The 22439-nt window shown below is 47.9% G+C and overlaps 1 long non-coding RNA gene and 1 pseudogene across 2 annotated transcripts; one reads left to right on the plus strand and one right to left on the minus strand.

Moving 5' to 3' along the window:
• Positions 1-395: 395 nt before the first annotated feature.
• Positions 396-17661, plus strand: LOC147348062 (uncharacterized). Of its 2 annotated transcripts, none has more exons than XR_015150949.1 (3): positions 396-525; positions 7895-8037; positions 14993-17661. It is a non-coding gene; the product is annotated as an uncharacterized LOC147348062 (long non-coding RNA). The 2 variants fall into 2 exon arrangements; XR_015150950.1 differs by lacking the exon at positions 396-525 and adding an exon at positions 7574-7761 and having other exon boundaries at positions 14993-15493.
• LOC147348063 (alpha-N-acetylgalactosaminide alpha-2,6-sialyltransferase 6 pseudogene) lies at positions 9679-11134 on the minus strand (annotated as a pseudogene).
• Positions 17662-22439: the final 4778 nt, after the last annotated feature.

A 22439-nucleotide genomic window follows, 5' to 3' on the forward strand; every position in this document is an offset into this window, starting at 1 on the left:
AGGCCAGTCTCCAGGGCCCTGGGGAACATCCAGAGGTCACCCACATTCAGGGCAAGGGGCGAAGCCTCTGGACAAGGGGACCAGGTCTCAATCCTGTAACTGAATGGATTTTTCCCTGGAGGCCACCATGGAAAAGCTGCCTGGTTCACTTCAAGGGTTCCTCGAATTCAGCTGTGCACCTGGGCCCCCCATTGCCATGGTGGTCTTTGGAGACACCACACTTCGGGTGACCAGGGCTCAGAAGGGTTTCTGCTCAGGTAACACCTGGGCTGGGGGAACAGTCAGGCAGACCTTCAAAAAGGTGGGCAGCAGCACACACAGCGTTTGTGAAACTGCCCATTCTTCTCTGTGGCTATTGGCAGCTGCTTTTCCACTGACCCTTCATTTGCCGGGTGACTGATTCTGAACAACACATCTGGGGTTGCACGGGCTGATGCTACATCTCACGGATGATGTCATCTGGGACCTTGCTGTGACCAAAGGGCACCCACTGCGTGCTCCCTGCTCAGTGAGTCAGAGTCATACGTAAGTTGACCGTTGGGGGCCATGGACAGCTATTTTCCAAATGCTTTTGAGTCATTCTTTCAGCCCTGCCTCTGTGTATGAGAAGCAGGGGTGGCTGGAGGGCTGAGCCCACACGTGTGTGACCGTTTCCCACTCAGCATGATGAAACAGCGAGTCCACATCCTCCCTGGGGCCTCTCCAGGCTGTACACGGAGTGTGCTTGCCTGCTTTTTGCCTGTTCCAGCAGATTTATGGAGCCCTGAGCTGAAGCTGGGGGTAGGACAGGGGTGCAGAACTTTGAATCCCAAAGATTCAGTCTGGAGTCTCTGCCTTCCAGAGACTATGCCTACGTCAAATCCTGGAAGAGATGAAGGACAGTGGGCTGAGGAAAAGAAAGAGAAAGGTAGAGAAAAAATACAAAATAGAAAGAGGATTTCCAGGTAATATAGTCAATGAGAAAGTCTAGGGGTGCCCTTCTGGTTCAGACTACCCAAGAAACTGGGTGATTATTTTAAAACACCTTTTAAAATAAATGACTGATGCGGCAGAAAAGCACAGGAAGATCTCAGGGCCTGGGATGCAAATTCAGAAAAGTGAGGAAAACCGGAGCCTGCATCACGCTGGGCACCCTGGGGTCCCTCAGGTCGGGAGCCTGGTCTTCATGTGCTGTGGCCCTGCAGCGAGGAGACAAGGAGAGAAAGGCTGGGCTGGGAAGGAGGGAGTCTGTCTGAGGCCCACACAGAGCCAGATTCCTCAAAGGACAGCCCCCTCAATGCCTGTCTTAGCTCTGTCCCTAGAAAGTAGAGGCTGACGCAAAAAGCCTGTGTAGTAATTGCCGTACTGGCATGTGTGAGTCAAGGGAACAAAGTGAAGGGAAAAGGGGAGTGAGGCTAGGAGAGGAAGAACAGTACACAGAGGTTTATTCCTGAGCTGGCCACAGCTTCATGAGAGAGTGCTCTGGTCACCAGGTCATGTGGGACCTCTCCCAGAGACACGGGGAGCCACTGCCTCTTAGAGCAGTCACCTGCAGGGCAAAGGGCAAGCAGTTTACTCCTCTCTTTCTCTTGAGTCTCTCTGGTCCAAGTTTCGCCCCTGGGGCGTTCACTTCCCTGCATTTCTGGGTTGTGTAACCTGGGCTCTCTGGGCAGCCACTGGGACAGCCAGAGGCTCCGTGGGTACAGGCAGGTCAGACCTAGAAGCACAGCTGTCGCCTCTGCGGGTGCAGTGGGCATGACAGAGGCTGCCTCACAGCCATCACCTAATCCCTGGGGATGCTCACACACTGGGACACTCCAGCTGGGAAGCAGTCAGTGTTCGGAAGGCCAGCAGGGCTGCACAGTCTGGAAAGGCACATAAGCTGGGTCAAGGATGGAATCTCTATCGAATCAGGTAGTTGATTTATAAAGGGCTATTTAGGGACTTCCTGGGTGGTCCTGTGGCTAAGACTCCACACTCCCAACACAAGGGGCCCGGCTTGGATTCCTGGTCAGAGAACTAGATCCCATGTGCCTCAACTAAAGGTCCTGTGTGCCCCAACGAAGATCTGGTGCAGCCAAAAAAATTTTTTAAAAGGTGGGGTTATTTACAAAGATACAGGCAAATAGCAGCTCCACAGGGACTAATACAGCAACCTCTTCCCCACAGCATAATGGCAAAATGAACTGCTACCACTTTTAGGCTTAAAAGGACCAAGGGAAGGAGAGGTTTCCAGAACTGGAAGCAGAGAGTCGGGTACAGGAGATTAGGGATCTTGCTCGGAGAACCCTAGTCAAGCTGAGGCAACGTCACAGGAAGGGATACAGAGGGCTACGTACCTGATGTGGTGAAAATAGATCCAAATAGGCAGAGCAGGGTGGAAAAGGTAGAATTTTAGGTGAAATTCCAAGTAATATGAGTTCCCAGTCCAAAATCCAAACAAATGGAAAATCAAAATATACAGGGAACTGAGCCAGCAATGATCAGAATTAACCAAAAACATCAAACGGTCGAGACCAAACCCATGAGGACTTTGGATACAGAAATTGTAAATAAAGATTAAAACTAATATATTAATGTATTTCAAGAAATAAAAATAGTGGAATATGATGAAATAACAAGGCTGTGGAAATTAGTTTGTGTGATATAAAAAAACAGTAGATATTCTGGAAATAAGAAATATAAGATGACTAAAAGTGCAAAATGCACAGATGAATTAAGGTTAAACTCCGGCAACCCGCTCCAGTGTTCTTGCCTGGAGAATCCCAGGGACAGAGGAGCCTAGTGGGCTGCCGTCTATGGGGTCACACAGAGTCGGACACAACTGAAGTGACTTAGCAGCAGCAGGAGAAGAAGAATTTGTGCACTTTAAGAAAGCTCTGAAGATACTTCCAGAATGCACTGCAAGACAAAAGGGTAGAAAAAATTAAGGAAGGTTAGGAGGCAGGGATCACAGGATGAGGAGGTATGAGTCTGTGTCTAACCAAAATCTCAGAAAACTGTGATGGGTAAACTCAAGGATGGGCCAAAGATCCCCTCCTCTTGAACTGGGCAGGACCTGCAACTCGATGCTAACCATGGAACGCAGACACGATAAAGGTGATGGCGTATCGTTTCTGTGAATTACGTCACGTTCGATCGTCTTCTTGCTAGCAGATTCTCAGTAGGCTCTTTACTCACAGGGTCTTGTCAGGAACAGAGGACGGTGCATCTTGGAAGCTTGTCACAGTCTGTGGTTGAAAGGAGTTCAAGGACAGGAGAAGGTGAAAATAGCCTCAATGTAAATATGTGATGGTAGCTGGTTCTCAGTGGGGAGAGGACAGCACAGGACGTGGGTAAGATGTCCAGTGCCATCTGTAGAATGTTTAGGAGCCATGAGCAAGTGATTGAAAAGGACAAAAAAGTCATCCTCTGAAATAGGGTCTGAAGAGCAACAGGACGCAGTGCTAGGCCTGAGGTTTCCAAGGCTAGGCACACACACAAACTTTCACTCTCTGGTATGAAAAACTAATGTAGTGATGAGTTGACACCTTACTAACAGGTGGGATTCCACTCCATCCAGGGATGGCAAATGTTAATATCATTATGGCAGAGTGCCATTGTTGAGATCTTACGGAACCAAACTTGGGTCTGCTTGCCCATCTACTGACGCTGAGTTGTGGTGAAGGAAACTGCAGAGTTTATTTTAAGCTGCCAGACAAGGAGTCTGGGTAAGCTAATGCTCAAAAAACACCACTGAACTCCATGATGGGTTTCAGGGAGGGCGTTTTTATGGGAGGCCAGATGAGGGAAGGGAATTGAAGTGCATGTGTTCAGCTCTTGCACAATTTTCTGATTGGCTGATGGTGAGGTAACAGGGCAGGGTCACAGGGGCTAACATTATCAATCCTCAGGCTCCAGAAAGTCTGGGGGCTACATGTTCATGGTCATCAAGCAGTTAACTTTTTCCATTTGGTGGAGGTTTAAGCATCTGTAAAACAACTCAGGAAATTTGCAGCAGATACTGTTATCTAGGTACTTGAGAGGGTAACTATAGCAGAGGACTTGGGGGGAGGGGTCTGTCCTGGAAAGGCCCCATAGGGTCCTGCTTGGTTACAGAAAGAATATTGTTTAAAAAAGCAAAACTTCTCCCAGCCCAGAAACCTCTCCACAAAGGCAGCAGAGGAAGAAAACACTTTTTATTATTGAATATATACACTATATTAAACCAGAATGTGCATTTATGCTATATATATACTATATTAAATCAGAATGCAATCACATCGCAGGTAGTCTGCTCAGAGATGGCAAAGATGGAATGTAATCGGACCCCCTTATTTAGCCAAGCAGATACAGCCCCTTACATACACATTCTTGAGGTAAACAATGCTCCCCGGGTAAGAGGATTCAGCGGCATCTTTTGTCACATGTAGTTGGCTCCACATTTACCCACGTACTTGGGGAGACCTCTTATGTTGGCCTTAATCAGAGGAGAAACAAGCTTCTCATAGTACAGACAAGGGGCCACGAGTTAGGCTCTTATCCTTCCATGCAAACTGGGATACAGTTTGCTCTTTAGAAAGACGGCTCCCAGGTCCTCAGGAAATGATCCTCACTTATGAGGTCATTATAAAGATTTATGCACATTTGAGTAGGACAGAGAAATTCTGAAACAAAAAGGGAGAGGGGGGAAAAGTTTTTTCCCTTCTTTGCGACAAGGAGGATTAACTCTCTATTTTTATTGTGTTTGCTCTTACGCCATCCAGTGTATTTTCTGTGGCCATTTCCCCCTCACAGTTGACAACATATATTTTGATTTATTAATTGATCGTCTAAGAATCCTTAGGAGATGTTTAAACGTGTTTTTAAAATGCATGTTCAAGTGGTTTTTTTTAAACACTATTTACAGTAGAAAAAAGTTGAAATCAACCCAAATTCCAAAATAAGGAAGCAGTTGAAAAAAAATTATAGACTTCTGTATGATGAGGTATTATGCATTAAGTGGCAGTTAAGAGGAAATTTTCAATGGGATGAAAAAAAACCCTTGGACTTAGAAGTCTACTACATACAGTGCATTGTCAACTATGAGGACCTAGGAGCCATCTTTCTGAAATGTTACGTGAGGTTAAAGGAGTCAGGAGAGGAAGAGGACCAAATCCTCAACCTTCTCAACAGCAGATCAACAGAAAATAAAAGTTATAAATTGAGAAATTGTAGGATAAGCCTTTGTGACCCCATGGACTGTAGCCCACCAGTTTCCTCTGTCCATGGGATTTTCCAGTCAAGAATACTGGAGTGGGTTGCCGGTTCCTTCTCCACGGGATCATCCTGACCCAGGGATCAAACCTGGGTCTCCCACATAGCAGGCAGATTCTTTACTATCTGAGCCACCCGGGAAGCCCCAGGATAAGCCTACTATTTAGAAATTTTGAAGGAAATACCAGAGGGGGAAAGGAACTAAAAGTATTTTTTTGTGATCTTTTTCTGGAGTGTGGGGCTAGTATGTGGGTTGGGGACAAGGGACAGCTATATGGACAGCTATATTTTGTTACAAATTTTGAATATTGTTTACATTTTTGGCATTATTACAGAGCTAAAGGGGCTTCCCAGGCGGTGCAGTGGTAAAGAATCCTCTTGCAATGCAGGAGACACAAGAAATGCGGGTTCAGTCCCTGAGTCAGGAAGATCCCTGGAGTAGAAAATGGCAACCCACTCCAGTATCCTGGCTTGGAAAATGCCATGGACAGAAGAGCCTGGAAGGTTACAGTCCATGGGGTCTCAAAGAGTCAGACATGACTTGGTGTGTGTGCATACACACACTCATACACACACAGAGAGAGCTAAAAATAAAAATTAAGTACAATTTTAAAATATCTTGCATACCACTCTTCCCACCCCACCCTAGAAAAAAGCATATGAACTTTTCCATATTTCATAGGTCAAATAACTATTTTTATTTCTGTTCTGATGTTATCTGGAAATAAAACTATTTTGATGTTCTCAATGAACCCTCTGACTCATATCAAGAGAGGTATTAGCATTTATGACCTCAGAGATTTCTACATCTCTCCTGCTCATGCAAAGGGCTTTGTAGTCCTTCTCTCCCTTTGAATTTCCCACCTCCTGGCAGTTATCAGGGGCTGGAGAGAAAGCCTATTTCACACCAGATGGTGGGCAGTGTTTTGGTAAGGGTGTGGAGATATGACTTAGTTATAAAGGGGTTGGTTAGGTAGGGTTGTCAACTGTGGCAGGTTCCCAGGTATTCCCTGAAACCTGACATTTTCACAGAGTTCTGGTGCCTCAATTTAGCTGATTTTGTCATTTGTTGGCTCTGAGACCTCAGACAAGCTATTTAGCTGATGTAAGCTTCTGTTGCTGCATTAACAAAATGGGAATAATAATAGAAACTCTCTTTCTTAGAGTTTTGGAGGGCATTAAATGGGATACTGTAGGCGACCATGTATGTAGTGTACTGACGTGGAGTGGTCAGTACATTAGATTTAACAGCAATGTTCCCTGCAAGCCATAAGTTAACATAAATGGTACTAAGAATAACTCAATTCACTATGTGTGTATTTGTGTATATTTGATTTTTCTTGAGACTTTCTCTGATCCATGGGTTAATCAGAAGTGTGTTGTTTCCTTTCCAAGTATTTGGAAATTTTTCTTTTACCGATTTCTAGTTAAGTTCCATTATGGTCAGAGAGTACACTGTATATGATTTAAATTCTTTTTAATTTGTAGAGGTTTATTTTATTCACCAGGATATAGCCTCTGTTAGTATTTGATCTCTGAACTTTTAAAAAGAATGTGTATCCTGCTATTGTTGGGTGTTCTATAAATGTCAGTGAGTTTCTGTTAGTTGGTGGTGGAGTTGAGCTCTTATAGATCCTGATTTTCTGTCTAGTTGCTTTATCTATTGTTGAGGGAGGGTTGTTAAAGTCCGCAATTATCATTGTTTTTTTTTTTAAGATTTATTTATTATTTTTGGCTGTGCTGGGTCTTCGTTGATGCACAGGCTTTTCAATCCACTTGCTGAGAGTGAGGCCTCATCTGTAGTGGCGGTGCGCCGGCTTCTCATCGTAGTGGCTTCTCTTGCTGCGGAGCACAGGCTCTAGGGCGTATGGGCTTCTTTAGCTGTGGCTCGTGGGCTCAGTGATTGTGGTTCCCAGGCTCTAGAGCACAGGTTCAATGATTTATGGCACATGGGCTTAGCTCCAAAGCATATGGGATCTTTTGAGCTGGAGATCGAACCTGTGTCTCCTGCATTGGCAGGCGGATTCTTTACTGCTGAGCCACCAGGGAGGCCCCTCAATTATCACTGTTGATGTGTCTTTTTCTCCTTTCGTTCTATCAGATTTTGCTTTATATGTTTTCAGCTCTGTTGACTGGCACACACACATTTACAGATGCTATGTCTTCTTGGTGGATTGACCCTTTTATCATAGCGTCATAGTAAATTAGGACCTAGAAGAGCTCAACTCTTTTATAGTAACAGGAGATGTGAAGTGAAAGTCACTCAGTCATGTCCAACTCTTTGTGACCCCATGGACTATACAGTCCATGGAATTCTCCAGGCCAGAATACTGGAGTAAGTAGCCTTTCCCTTCTCCAGAGGATCTTCCCAACCTAGGGATCAAACCTAGGTCTCCCGCGTTGCAGGCGAATTCTTCACCAGCTGAGCCACAAGGGAAGCTCATAATAACAGGAAGAAGATCCTAAAGGAGAAGGATGGTTAATAAGCAGTGGGTGCTTTTTATGTACCCAACTGCCTAAAAATATAGCTGTGAACTCATTTTACAGGTAAGGAACCTGTGTACTGGGTCCAAGTTCCACAGGTGGGATGTGGCTGCGTTGGGATTCAAGCCCAGGTTGAGGGCACCCAAAGCTACCATTGTTCATTCCCGTCTCTTCTTTTACACTTGTCTGTTTCCAGTCACTCATTTCTGGTGAAACCTGTGTCCTTTCAAGGCCTGTCCCTTGGCAGCTGTTTCACAGCAAGACAGTGGAAGGTGGAAGTCAGAGGGACCCACGCTGCAGCCACGCTGCCAGATTCCAAATCCTGTCTGGATTAGCCAGGTGACCTCAACATGTTACTCAACTTCTTCTTTTTATTCTTCACTTATAAAATGGGCATAATACTGGACTTGCTTCATAGAGCTGCTAGAAAATTGAGTAAATTGGTATTTGTAAAGCTCCTAGAACAATGCCTGATACAATAAGTATTCATTAAGCCCTTGCTGTTACTCCTCCCACACCATTACATAAATGGTCTCTTTTCATGGGACTGTCTTTCCCCATTGTCAACTGTATTCAAGATTTTTTTTTTTTTAACACTTACCTTGTGGCTTAGAGTGCCCCTGGCCCACGGTCACTTGTCTCCAGGTATGAGTGTGTCCAGTTTAAAAAACAGGAATGTGTACTGGACTGAGCAGGAAGCCTGGACCCTCTCAGGTGCTTAGTAAATGAGTGCAGCTGTTAGGGGAGAGGACTCCCTTTAACCCTCAGAAGAGTTCTATAGGGCAAATCCATATTTGTTATTCCTACTTTACAAGTAAGAAAGGTGAGGAAAGAGGAGGTTGAATAATTTTGCCCCAGGGCACGTGGCTAATCATAGATAGGTTTTTAAAAAAATGTATCTATTTATTGATTTTCGGCTGTGCTGGGCCTTCGTTGCTACACAGGCTTTTCTCTAGTCGTGGTGAGCGGAGGCTACTCTCTAGTTTCGGTGTGTGGGCTTCTCACTGTGGTGGCTTCTCGTGTTGCGGAGCATGGGCTCAGACCCCACAGTCTTTAGTACTTGCAGCTGGGCTCAGTGGTTCTGGCTCCTGGGCTCTAGAGCACAGGCTCAGTAGTTGTAGCGCTCGGGCTTAGCTGCTCCACGGCATGTCGGATCTTCCCAGATCGGGGATTGAACCCTTGTCTCCTACCTTGGCAGGCAGATTGTTTACCACTGAGCCACCAGGGAAGCCCATAGGTAGGGTTTTGAAGCAGGCTGTTGCTCCAGTGTGTGTCCCTTCACCTCTGCCTTACTCTTCTCCCAGGAAAACAGCTTGTGCAGGACGGACCAGAAAATGGACAGTGTCACCAGAGTGGGGATTGTTCAAGGAATGAGTGACTGGAGACAGCGGCGAAGCTGTTACTGTAGCTCTAGTGGGACATGCTGTGGAGTCAGATATATTCTGAAGGTTGAAACAACAAGACGTGCTAGTGGATTGGATGTACAGGGTGAGGCAGAGAGAGGAGCTAATGGATTATGATTCTTTTTGTCTTATTTTTCTGGACTACAATTGCTTTACAATCTCTGTTAGCTTCTGCTGCACAGTGAAGTGAATCAGCCATATGTATACACATAGCCCCTCCCTCTGGGGCCTCCCTCCCATCACTTCCCCCATAGAGTATTACTCCACCCCTGAAAGGAACGAAATAGGGTCATTTGCAGAGAAAACAGATTCTGTTTTTCACTTGAGCATGGGAGATGCAGATGTCGTTTGTCGGGAGAGGACCAAGACACCAGTCACCAGTCTCACCAGTGTCTCACCCCTGGAGACCCCCCAACCCCACAAATGCCCCAGCCTGGCCTCCTACCCCCATACAACCTCTCTTTAGCCCTGGAAAGTGAGGGGGCAACACAAAATTCTCAGCTTCCTGGGACAGGACCCCACTGTCCAGCCAATAGGAAGTGATTTGGGGTCCACCCTGGGGCTCTGAACCAAGGCCTCATGGGAAAGGACATAACCTTAACCTCAGATTACTCTGATTGACTGTGCTCAGATCCTGAATGGACAGGAAATACCCTTGATACCCATTAACCACGTAGAAGCCAAAATCCCTGTTTGGCCAAGAGATTCCCCCAGGCCCTGAATGGCTGGAGGATACACCCTCTTCAAGGTCTGACGGGTTGGAAGACACTCTTGGAAGCCATGATTGGCCAGGAGATGGCCTGCGCGGATTCCCACTTCTCCTTTGTCCCTCATGAGAGCCCCACAGGCAGGGTGGCCTAGGTCCAGGAGGGTAGGAGAAGGTGATTCTGTACAGCTGGGCCCAGGAAGAGAAGACCCTCTTCTTCCTGATGAAGTGGTGGTGGTTGCCCTTCTCATTCTGAATGTCAGTGACACATTCGTCCAGCGCCTTAGGCTCGTAGTAGTGGTAAGGCATGTGCTGTAGGCGGGGCTGCTGCAGTAGTCGGGGAGCACCATGCCATAGATGGGCACGTGGTCACACTACTCCACTGCAGTCGCCATGGTGAACCAGCCTGTGCTCAGCCACGAGTAGGACTCTTCCCTGTCCTTGCCCGTCTCACTCTGGAAGAGGTCATCAGACTGGCTCATGCAGCCAAGAGAGATGGCGTAAGCGTCCATGTTGGGGAACACCAGGCCTGCCCGCTGGACGACGTGCACCAGGCTGTCCTGGGGCTTCTGCGTCTTGTTTGAAACACCCCAGAAGATGAACACGGTTTCGAGGTCTGGTTGATGAACTCCTAGAGTCTCCACAGCACACGGAATACACTGGAATGGGCCCCTACGCAGAAGGTGGTCTTGTTACCCACAAGGTGGTCTGAGTAGCCTGTGGTGGGGGTGTCGTTCATGCAGATTGTGCACTCTGCCTGCTTGACCTCAGGGCCCAGTTTGGTTCCTAGCAGGTGGCTGGAGCTGGTGACAATCACATTGGTGGCACCAGGAGGGCAGTGTCTTGTGGGTGAGAATGGGGATGTAGCCGTCAGTGATGCCCCACTTCTTGAGGTTGACCAGCTGGCGGATCTGGCCCCGCAGGGAGCTGTAATGAGAGGCCTCACTCGCACTGTTGGGGCTACAGAGGATGAGGGTGGTGATGAGAGCAAAGAGGATCAGGAGCGCTGCTGACCGCTGCTGTTTGTTGTTACTCATCTCTCTCTGGCGACTGCTGTGGGGCAGAGGCCGGCATCCTGCAGGTGGCCCAGGGGGTAGGGGTGTGGGGTCACACCTCCCCTGGGGGGCGCCAGCTCCCCTCAGCCCCCAAGCCCCCTCACATGGTGCCTGGAGCCCAGAGTTGAGGTCTGCGCTGCTCTGGCTGCCCAGGCCCCACTGCCGAAACAGCTGTTTTGATTGATTCTGGTTTTTCAGTGAAATAAGGGTGTACAGGGCACGCTCAGTTGCACAGTCATGTCCGACTCTTTGAGACTTCATGGACTGTAGCCTGCCAGGTTCCTCTGTGCATGGGATTCTCTAGGCAAGAATACTGGAGTGGGTTGCCATGCCCTCCTCCAGGGGATCTTCCCAACCCAGGGATCAGATCCCAACTGGCATCTCCTGTGTCTCCTGCATTGTAGGCAAATTCTTTACCACTGAGCCACAGGGGAAGCCAAGAAGCAAGGCAATTGACTGATAATGAGGACAGAGTGTGGGGTGAAATGGTTGTTTTGGAGGCTGGGAGGCTGAGTGTATGGGGGACATTGAGTAGAATAGCCTGGTAATGAGGAAAGCCTGCTTGAGTTGTCGTCAGGAGCTAAGTGCAACTAACCAGGTGCTCATATGGGTGCTCAGTCGTGTCCGCCTCTTCGCAACCTCGTGGACTGCAGCCCACCAGGCTCCACTGTCCATGAGATCCTCCTGACAAGAAATACTGGAGTGAGGTGCCACTTCCTCCTCCAGGGGATCTTTCCAACCCAGGGTTCAAACCTGTGTCTCCTGCACTGGCAGGCAGATTCTTACCACTGAGCCACATGAGAAGCTCCATGCAGGAGATAATACATACTTCAACCAGGAGCTACTATGTGGAACAGACAGGTGGGCTTAGGAGTGCTGAGGTTCGGTTAGGCAAGTGTGAGATAGATGGCAGGAAGGTCCCTGAATCAGCCTCCTTCCTACTCCCCAGACCTTGGTCCTGTTTCTGATGCTGGTCTTGTTTTTACTGGTGCCTTCCTGGTCTCTTTGCCCCCATCTACCTTCCTGCCCTTCACCCCTCTGGGCCTCAGCCATCCTCCTCCTCTGTCTCCCCTGACGCCTCCTTAAATTTCTCATCCTGAGAAAACCAGGCCCACAAGCCAGCTCAGCCAGAAGTGGAACCAGTACTTCAAAAGGGCACAGTAATAGTGACTTTCTCTGTTTGACAAAGACTCCTACCTGTGTGCCAGCACCAGAGCTGATTTTCTTAGAATGCAGGCTCCTTGAAGTTGGAGGAAGCAGCTTGTCCACCCATCAATTAAGTGTGGCCCAAGGTGTAATTATTGTTAGGCCTGTTGTGAGAGGCGAAGGTGGTCCCTGAGCTGTCCCCTCTGCTGTGGACCCAGGTCCAAAGGACTCAGCTGGAATGCGTCCCAGTCTCCCTTCAGACTGAAGGACTTATTCCCCCAGCTTCTGGGAGTGCTGTGGGCAGGTGGTCCCCTGCTGTCGGCAGGCTCAGGAATGGTTTATAAGGTCCAGCCCGCATCCAGTGACTGGTCTATACCAGGTTATAAAGGCCTGACTTTCTCAACCCAAGTTGAGGCATCCCAGAAGGGTCATTCCAGTGACAGAGCTCCTGGGGGAGTTGGCGGGGAGTGAGCTGAGGCTTCACAGCTTCACCTCTCCATCTCCTCAATTCTTGCCTCCCTCCTCTCCCTCCCACAGATGTTGACCTCAAGGGCACCCCTTAATCAGCATAATCACCCTCATCTCCCACTCAGAGATTCTTCTGGGGGACCCAACTTGCAACAGTTGAGGCCGGTAGTGACCCAAGAAAGCAGACACTAAGGTGAAATTGGTTTTCTTGGCATAGCACTAACATCACACCTGAACTCTAAAATGGTCCCTTCCCTGGATTCCTCCTGTTCTACAAAATCATAATTGCACGTGTGTTTTGCTGAAGGTTTTCACTTCATCTCAGGTTCAAAGGATTTGTTAACAAAATAAGCCACTCGTTCTATACAAATAAATAATACAAATGTTTGTTAGAAGATTATCTAGCTTACTTTCAATATATTAACATTAAAAGAAAAGATAAATAGAAACAACAGAGGATACATATGCAAGGAGATCAAACTAGTCAATCCTAAAGGAAACCAGTCCTGAATAGACACTGGAAGGACTGATGCTGAAGCTGAAACTCCAGTACTTTGGCCACCGGATATGAAGAGCCAATTCATTGGAAAAGACCCTGATGCTGGAAAAGATTGAAGGCAGGAGGAGAAGGGGATGACAGAGGATGAGACGGTTGGATGGCATCACTGACTTGATGGGCATGAGTTTGAGCAAGCTCTGGGAGTTGGTGATGGACAGGGAGGCCTGGTGTGCTGCAGTCTGTGGGGTCACAGAGTCAGACACGATTGAGCGACTGAACTGAACTGATCTGAGAGGATACACCACCACTGGATGCTGGGTTTTGACCAGCATCCAGACTCAAACAGCACTGGGAAGTCCCCGTGACACAGCATGTCTGGAGTCCCAGTTGGGAAAAAGGACCCAGGCATCGCATCTGCTCTGTGGGTGAGACTTCAAAGACTGCACCTCAGGGTTCCCGCTTTTAATCCCAGGACGCAAACTGATATCATTAATCTGTGAGCAAATAGCAGCTCTGGTTTCCTGTTAATGCTGTTTGCTTTGTCTTATAAAACTTGGAATGTTGTTAAGCCCAGGGACTTGGTTGGCCAGGGCACCTCCAGGGGCTCAACAGTCTCAAGATACATCCTCTATCTATGGTGTTTGCAAGGCTTCCAGTCACAGCAAGCAGTCACTCACAGTCAGGGCAGTGTCCAGGCAGGTTAGAAGCAAGGTCAGAGGCCTGCTCTGCTTCGTCTGTGAAGCCTAAACAAGACTATTTAATTTCCCTAACAAGGTGTCACCTTCTAGGCCCCAAGCCCACCTCCTTCCTCAAGTGTAAGTTGTTCCCACACTTTCTCCTCTGCTCCCCTAGCCTCCAGACCATGGCCCTGTTTCGTGAGTCAATGTGAGGACATGGGGGGATGTGCCTACTTCTGTCATGCTGCCATGTCGTATTCTGGGCAGGTCAGAACTTGAGGCTGCCAGAGCAACTGGAAAGTGGGGGCAGAAATGCCAGGAAGGAGGAAAGGCAGAGAGCCCTGAAATCTGAGTGAAAACTCTCCTCCCGGTCTCTACCCTCCTCTCCGTTGTGGGCTTCTTCCTTTTTTAAAAAAAATCTTTGTATCATTTAATATGTTATGAAAATTCATCAGCATCAGTAAGAATAGAGGTACAATATCATTTTGAAGGGCTTCCTTGGTGGCTCGGACATAAAGAATCTGCCAGTAATGCAGGAGATCTGGGTTAGATCCCTGGGTCGAGATCCCCTGGAGAAGGAAATGGCAACCCACTCCAGTATTCTTGCCTGGAGAATCCCGTGGACAGAGAGCCTGGTGGGCTACAGTCCTTGGAGTCACAAAGAGTTGTACACGACTGAGTGCCTTTCACATCATTTTGAATGCCTGTGTATATTCCACTGTACAGATATACTGTAATTTAACCTTCTACTATTGGTCATTTGGAGTGTTTCCAATTGTTAAGATTAATTTCGGGGGAGGGGGGTTTGTGGGCTTTTCTTTCTTCAAGCTGAAGGAAGGGCTTCCCTGGTGGCTCAGTGGTAAAGAATCCGCCTGCCAGGAGACACAGGATGGATCCCTGGTCCAGGAAGATCCCACTTGCCACAGAGCAGCTAAGCCTTTGTGCTGCAGTTACTGATCCTGCGCTCTAGAGTCTGGGAGCCACGACTACTGAGTCCGTGTGCCACAGCCACTGAAATTCGCGCCCCCTAGTGCCCGGGCCGGGAAATAGGAGAGGCCACTGCAATGCGAAAGCCGCACACTGCAGCTGGAGAGTAGCCCCCGATTGCCCCAAGTAGAGAAAAGCCCGTGCAACAATGAAGACCCAGCGCAACCAAAATCCATTCATTAATTATTTAAAAACCTGAAGCGAAAGTCGCTTGGTTGTGTCCGACTCTTTGCGACCCCCTGGACTATACAGTCCGTGGAATTCTCCAGGCCAGAATACTGGAGTGGGTAGCCTTTCTCTTCTCCAGCGGATCTTCCCAACCCCAGGTTGAACCCAGGTCTCCTGTGTTGCAGGCAGAGTCTTCACCAGCAGAGCTACGAGGAAAGCCCTAAAAAGCCTGAAGAAGACCACTTATGACGTCATGCTGTTCCCAGCTGGAAGCAGGTCTCCAGTGTCGCCAGGACTGTCCCATCTCTTCGGTTTGTTGGTGCTGCCGGCAGCCTGACAGGCTCAGAACCAGAGGAAAAGAGGGGCTACTGCCAGGGAGGAGGAGGTTTGTGGTCAGGGAGACCGAAGCCTACCGGCAGGAGTGGCTAAAACACCCAGTCCTGGGAACTTCGTCCACACCACCTCAGTGGCAGACGGAGATGAGGCTGACAGTTGATACGGAGAGACAGGAAAGGGTCTTGGATTCCCAAGAAGCAAGCCTGAGACCAGGGTACAAGTAGTTTATTGGGAGGTGGTTCTGATTCCGGTGGTGAAAAATTAGAAGGAAGGACCTTTGTTCTTGTCTTCTTTGAAGGAAGAATTCAGCAGAGACCAAGATTGTGAAAAGATAAAGGTGTTTATAAAAAGAAGCAGAATATGTGTAAAAGAACACGCAGCTGAACTCAGAGAGAGTTATGTGCAACGGGGCTGGCTTAGGTTGCTTAAATCAGGTAGTTTTTTGCTTTTGTTTTCTGACCAGTCATCTTCATATCTGGTCCTTGTATGGGCATGCATCTCTCAGCCAAGATGGATTCCAGCTGACCTCTTCTCCCTCCTTTTGTCCTTCCCCTCGACTGAGGGCCTTCTCTGGGTGTGTGTTGAGCTAGGAAACCCCACAAGAATGCACCCCGTCTGGGCCCAGTGCACCCGCTGGCCTCCCATCTCAAAGCATCAGCAGGAGACCAGCTGCAGTTGCTCAGCCGGGGGCCTGTGCATCTCCTACCTCAGGTCTGAAGAGAGGAGCCTGACCCAGATGTTACTGAGTAGCGTCTGCTGTGAGCACCCAGGGCCCAGGCCCGCTGGGGACCCTCTGAGATGGGGCCAGGACTAGGGTGAGGCACTTGGGGTGCCGGATTAAGGAGGGACCCACTCTCGCACAACCCTGGTAGATGCCGCCTTAAACCTTGCACCCCGGAGCCTCTCTTACCTTGCCCTAGTCCCTGCCCTGCTCTGAGAGACTGTGCAGAACTAACCTCACGATTGTTCCGTCCACAGCTGGGAGCCAGGGATCTTGTCGCTGAGCCTTTCAATGATTGAGCATTTCCCCTGGGTTGTTAAATCTCAGCACTTGCGGCCCTGAGGCAGAGTCAGAGGGAGGAAGAGCTGGTCCTGCAGGAACCTCAGAGGTCTGCTGAAGGCACGCAGGCCTGGGTGTCCATGGCCCCTGCAGTGGACAGAGAGAATATGTTTAGAGGATGTGTTTAGAGTTCAGGGAGCCTGAATATATCCCTCCTCTCTCCGGAGCCCACCCCCTTCTGCTTCTGTGACCTCTGAAGCCAGTGAAGGAAACGTTCAAGAGAATCACTTGGAGAACTAGGCTGTGTCTTCGGAATCTGGAGATGCCAGGACTGGTAGTCTTCTCGTACCTCGTGGTAGCCACCTTGTGTAATCCTTGAGGTGAGGTGCATCTGCAGTAGAGCAAGAGGTGGGCCACCTGGGAAAGACCTGCCCTTCCCAGAAGTGGGGCCTGGGCTTCTCAGGGCCAGAGATGAACCCCAACCATGGGAGCCAGAGTCTCAGTGTCCTGGGCATCCTACACGAGAAGACAACCAGCAGGGAAGTCCATGGGAAATGCGGGGGTAGCAGCCGGGCTTAAAATGTATCACCCAGATCAGTGACGGAAGTTCCTTCAAAAACCCACAAAGATGCTCCACGGGAAAGAGGCAGCCTCAGGCACTGCCACACAGAGGACCTCAGTGACAGGCTGTTCCCAGAGCAGCCATGATATGCCTTTTCTGCTCCCCACCCTGCCTGCCCAGCCCAGCCCAGCCCTGGCAGAGGAAGGGCAGCAGAGTGAGAAGGGAGGGAGAAGAAGGAAAGGACAAGGAGGAGAAGCCACCCTCTCCCACCTCCCCCAGGCCAGTTTCCTTGGCAGGAGGCCCAGGGAACGTCAGGTGGATAAGAGATCAATGCTTTGATATTTTATTGGACTGGACTTTTAAAAATACCTTTTAAAAAAAGTATTAACACCCAAGTCTGACTCAGAAAGATGTGGGGTCTGAGCAGTCATCTGTGTAAGGATGGGTGAGTCAGCATTCAGCAGTACAGTTGGCAGAGACAGCAGTTGGAGAGAAAAATGTCATTTTCAGCTACTGTCCTCCTGGGTTCATCCATTCAATAAACCCTTGTCCTCCATTCTAGCTTTGCCCAAATGTGCTAAAATGGCATTATTTAACAATTCTGTCTGTATTTATAGAATTTGTTCAGAACCTGGAAGAGAGATGTGGTTAATAGACATCCCCCACCCCCGCCACCAGCCAGTGAGAACTCTCCCCCTGCATGATGACAGTTTCCAAAAGCAACAGAACAGTTGGGAGATAAGAAGCCACCCCAGTCGTGACTGCTGCAGCCTTCCCCACCTCTCCCCTGCCAGAGAGGCCCTGGAGGTTGAGATGCAATCACAGTAGCCAAGACAGGAAATTCTAAGAACCAGAATATTAATAGTAATACTGGAATTGACATTCAGCCAGAGTTCAGCATTCCTGCAATCCCAGCTCTCAATGGCCAGCATTGTTATTAAATAGCTTGAACATCATCTCTGAGGAAAGCTGGATCTCCTGTGCTTGCTGATGGCTCGGTGTTGGATGCCAAAGGAATTCTCCTTCTCATCCAAGGTGGTATAAGGAAGGGTCAGTCTTGCTCAAGGCTTTCGAATATAGTGTGCACACAGATCCCCTGGGTCCTTGTCAGAATGCAGAGTCAGATCTGGAGTAGGGCAGGAGTGTGCATTTCTAACTAGCTCCCAAGTGGTGTCAGTGCTTTGGTGCATGGACTACATTTACAATAGCAAGGATCCAGAACAGTGGTTCTCCACTTTAGCTACACATGAGAATCACATGGGGGAATTTGCAAAAAACTCAGATTCAGATTTCATTGGAGTGGGATCCTGATGCTGATGTTTTTAAAATTCCCCTATAATTCCATAAGGGCTTCCCTGATGGCTCAGTGGTAAAGAATCCACTTGCCAATGCAGGAACCACAGAAGACGCAGATTCGGTCCCTGGGTCAGAAAGATCCCCTGGAGGAGGAAATGGCAGCCCACTCCAATATTCTTTTTTTTTTTCACTCCAATATTCTTGCCTGGGAAATCCCATGGACAGAGGAGCTTGGCGGGCTACAGTCCATAGAGTCCCAAAGAGTTGGACCCTTTTTTTTTTTTTTTTTGGACCCATCTTTGCAAGTGAACAACAAGACAATTTTATAAACAGCTAAGATTGAGAAATAGATTTATAATAAGAATCGTGACACTTATTTATTCCATAACTGTTATTTATTTATGGAAGATAAATGTGGTTAAGGACTTAATGCCAACACAGACAAAGGATGATTCTTCTAAATCCAGGTGAGGTTGAAAATACCTAGGAAGAGTCACCCCACCTGAACCCTAGTATGTCACACCAGTGCATGAAATGGCTGCTGATAAAATCGCCACCCTAACTGCATCCAGAAAGGCCAGGACAGCCCCACTGAGTGGGTTGTGGGCACTCTGAATTATCTGTGCAGAAAGAAGGGGAGGGAGGGTATGTGTGAGTACGTATGCTCGAGAGACATTTATGCACGTGATGGAAATTCAGCGTCAACCAAAATGTCCCTTCCTCCCTCAAGTCTCACAGTTTAAAAGTAGTTTTGTCCTTTTTATTCATTTGACTCAAGGTGATGATGGCAGTGCTTCAAGACTAGGCACTCTAAATTTCTTAAGTGATTTTTGTATTAATTTCCCAGGATTGCATGACAAGTTACCAAAAACTCAGTGACTCAAACGATAGAAATGCATTTCCTCACGGTTCTGGGGGCCAAAGTCCAAAATCAAGATGTAGGCGGGGCCACGTTCTCTCTGAAACCTTTTGGGGAGAATCCATTCCATGTCTTAGGTTGGTGGCAAGTCTTGGTGTTCCTTGGCTTGTAGACACATCACTCCAATCTTTGCCTCTGTCACCCTCTGGAATCCTCCCTGTGTCTGTTCACTTCTAAGGACATCAGTTATATTGGATTAAAGGCCCACCCTACTTAAGTATGACCTCAGTTCAGTTCAGTTCAGTCACTCAGTCATGTCTGACTCCTTGCGACCCCATGAATCGCAGTACGCCAGGCCTCCCTATCCATCACCAACTCCCGGAGTTCACTGAGACTCACGTCCATCGAGTCAGTGATGCCATCCAGCCATCTCATCCTCTGTCGTCCCCTTCTCCTCCTGCCCCCAATCCCTCCCAGCATCAGAGTCTTTTCCAATGAGTCAACTCTTTGCATGAGGTGGCCATGAGGTGGAGTTTCAGCTTTAGCATCATTCCTTTTAAAGAAATCCCAGGGCTGATCTCCTTCAGAATGGATTGGTTGGATCTCCTTGCAGTCCAAGGGACTCTCAAGAGTCTTCTCCAACACCACAGTTCAAAAGCATCAATTCTTCGGCGCTCAGCCTTCTTCATAGTCCAACTCTCACATCCATACATGACCACAGGAAAAACCATAGCCTTGACTAGACGAACCTTTGTTGGCAAAGTAATGTCTCTACTTTTGAATATGCTATCTAGGTTGGTCATAACTTTCCTTCCAAGGAGTAAGCGTCTTTTAATTTCATGGCTGCAATCACCATCTGCAGTGATTTTGGAGCCCCAAAAAATAAAGTCTGACACTGTTTCCACTGTTTCTCCATCTATTTCCCATGAAGTGGTGGGACCGGATGCCATGATCTTCGTTTTCTGAATGTTGAGCTTTAAGCCAACTTTCACTCTCCACTTTCACTTTCATCAAGAGGCTTTTTAGTTCCTCTTCACTTTCTGCCATAAGTTGTAATGAATATCATCTGCAATGATCTGATTTCTAGAAAAGATCACATTCTAGGACTCTGAGAAGAGCATGAATTTGGGGGCAGGATGCTCTCCAATCCAGTACACTCTTCTTACCTAAAGATGGGAAGATTCCTAAAGCCATCACAGGTCCATGTGAGAAATACCTTGCCCAAATCCCCTTGCAAAGAGGGGTTCTTTGTTTTGCACCAGAGCCCAGCCTGTTCCCTTTCCAGCACAGCATAATGGAGAGCATGCAGAACACAGAGCCTGGTGGACCTGAGGTCAAATCTCCACTTAAAGAGGTGGATTTTGGTTAAGTTGCTTATACCTTCTTGGGTTGCATTCTTAGTAACTTGGGGCAACAGGACAAATAACCAAACATTTTGCGGAAACTTTCTTCTGCACGATACACCATACTAGAACCTTTATAGATGTAATATCATCTTCATGAAGCTGTGAGGATAAATTAGCATATAGCCTGTACCTGACCCACTGTAGGTGCTGAACAAATACTAGTCCTTTTTACATCCTTCCTCACTTCAGGTGCTGACAGTTTCTGCTAATCCCTGAGCGGAGCCACCCAGATAACCTGCGCTTGCATTTGTGATGGACAGCCTGGAGCCAGAGACTTGGGAGTCAGCTCTGCCAGAAACTCCACTGTGACTTTGGCAAGCCACTTAAACACCTTCCATCCAGTAACTCACTCTGCTGCCCGCTCAAGAATGAGCAGCTTCTGAGAGCAGCATGCCAGTGTGGGAAGTGAAACCCAGGGCCTGGTAGGTGAGAAGGTTCATGGGGCTGTGGAGCATCTCTGGTCCTGAGTTCCAGCACCAAAGTGGTCCTGAGTTCACCTGCCCCATCTCACCATCTGCCCCTTCATGCACCTGCCCTAATCTTTACTGGGCTGTGTTCTCAGCTCTCTGTGGATCTGCCAAGGGTTAACTAGCTTCTGACCTTTAAAGAAAATGTGATACTAACCCAACAGTCCCTCTCTGGTTTGGATAATGTATGTGTGTGTGTGTGTGTGTGTGTGTGTGTGTGTGAATGTGTGTTTCCTTTCTCTCTTGCAGGATTTCCTGTTTCTGCAGACTCTTTGACCACCCCATTAACTCTGGAAGTGGCTGGGCACTTGTGCAAATCTATAAGCTGCCACATCACATCCTTGATTTGTTCTTTCCTTCTTCTCCAGTTCAGTTCAGTTCAGTCACTCAGTCCTGTCCGACTTTTTGCGACCCCGTGAACCGCAGCATGCCAGGCCTCCCTGTCCAGCACCAACTCCCGGAGCCTACCCAAACTCATGTCCATTGAGTTGGTGATGCCATCCAACCATCTCATCCTCTGTCGTCCCCTTCTCCTTCTGCCCCCAATCTTTCCCAACATCAGGGTCTTTTCAAATGAGTCAGCTCATTTGAGTCAACATCATGAGTCAGCATCAGGTGGCCAAAGTATTGGAGTTTCAGCCTCAACCTCAGACCTTCCAATGAACACCCAGGACTGATCTCCTTTAGAATGGACTGGTTGGATCTCCTTGCAGTCCAAGGGACTCTCAAGAGTCTTCTCCAACACCACAGTTCAAAAGTATCAATTCTGTGCTCAGCTTTCTTTATGGTCCAACTCTCACGTCCATACATGACTACTGGAAAAATCATAACCTTGACTAGACGGACCTTTGTTGGCAAAGTAATGTCTCTGCTTTTTAATATTCTGTCTAGGTTGGTCATAACTTTCCTTCCAAGGAGTAGGTTTCTTTTAATTTCATGGCTGTGATCATAATCTACAGTGATTTTGAAGCCCCACCTCAAAAAAAGTCTCTCACTGTTTCCACTCTTTCCCCATCTATTTGTCATGAAGTGATGGGACCGGATGTCATGATCTCAGTTTTCTGAATGTTGAGCTTTAAGCCAACTTTTTCATTCTTCTCTTTCACTTTCATCACAAGGCTCTTTAGTTCTTCTTCACTTTCTGCCATAAAGGTGGTGTCATCTGCATATCTGAGGTTATTAATATTTCTCCTGGCAATCTTGATTACAGCTTGTACTTCATCCAGACCAGCATTTCTCATGATGTACTCTGCATATAAGTTAAATAAGCAGGTGACAATATACAGCCTTGACGTACTCCTTTTCCTGTTTGGAACCAGTCTGTTGTTCCATGTCCAGTTCTAACTGTTGCTTCCTGACCTGCATACAGATTTCTCAAGAGGCAGGTCAGGTGGTCTGGTATTCCCATCCCTTTCAGAATTTTCCACAGTTTATTGTGATCCACACAGTCAAAGGCTTTGGCATAGTCAATAAAGCAGAAATAGATATTTTTCTGGAACCCTCCTGCTTTTTCGATGATCCAGCTGATATTGGTCCCTTCTTCTCCAGGGACCTCTTTATTGAGGGCTGGTGTGTCTTCTTGGCACAGCTGACACTTCTGAAGGGCTCAGCTGCCAAATTGGCTGAGTATGGGCAGTTTTTCAGGTTGTCAAGCAGTAGAAATATGGGGGGAGGTCCTACCACCAGTTTATTGGACAAGCTTGGAA

Source organism: Bos grunniens, chromosome 22 (assembly GCF_055505025.1).
Source record: "Bos grunniens cultivar Pamir isolate PY7600 chromosome 22, Bosgru_T2T1.0, whole genome shotgun sequence".
In the NCBI taxonomy this organism is placed as follows: domain Eukaryota; kingdom Metazoa; phylum Chordata; class Mammalia; order Artiodactyla; family Bovidae; genus Bos; species Bos grunniens.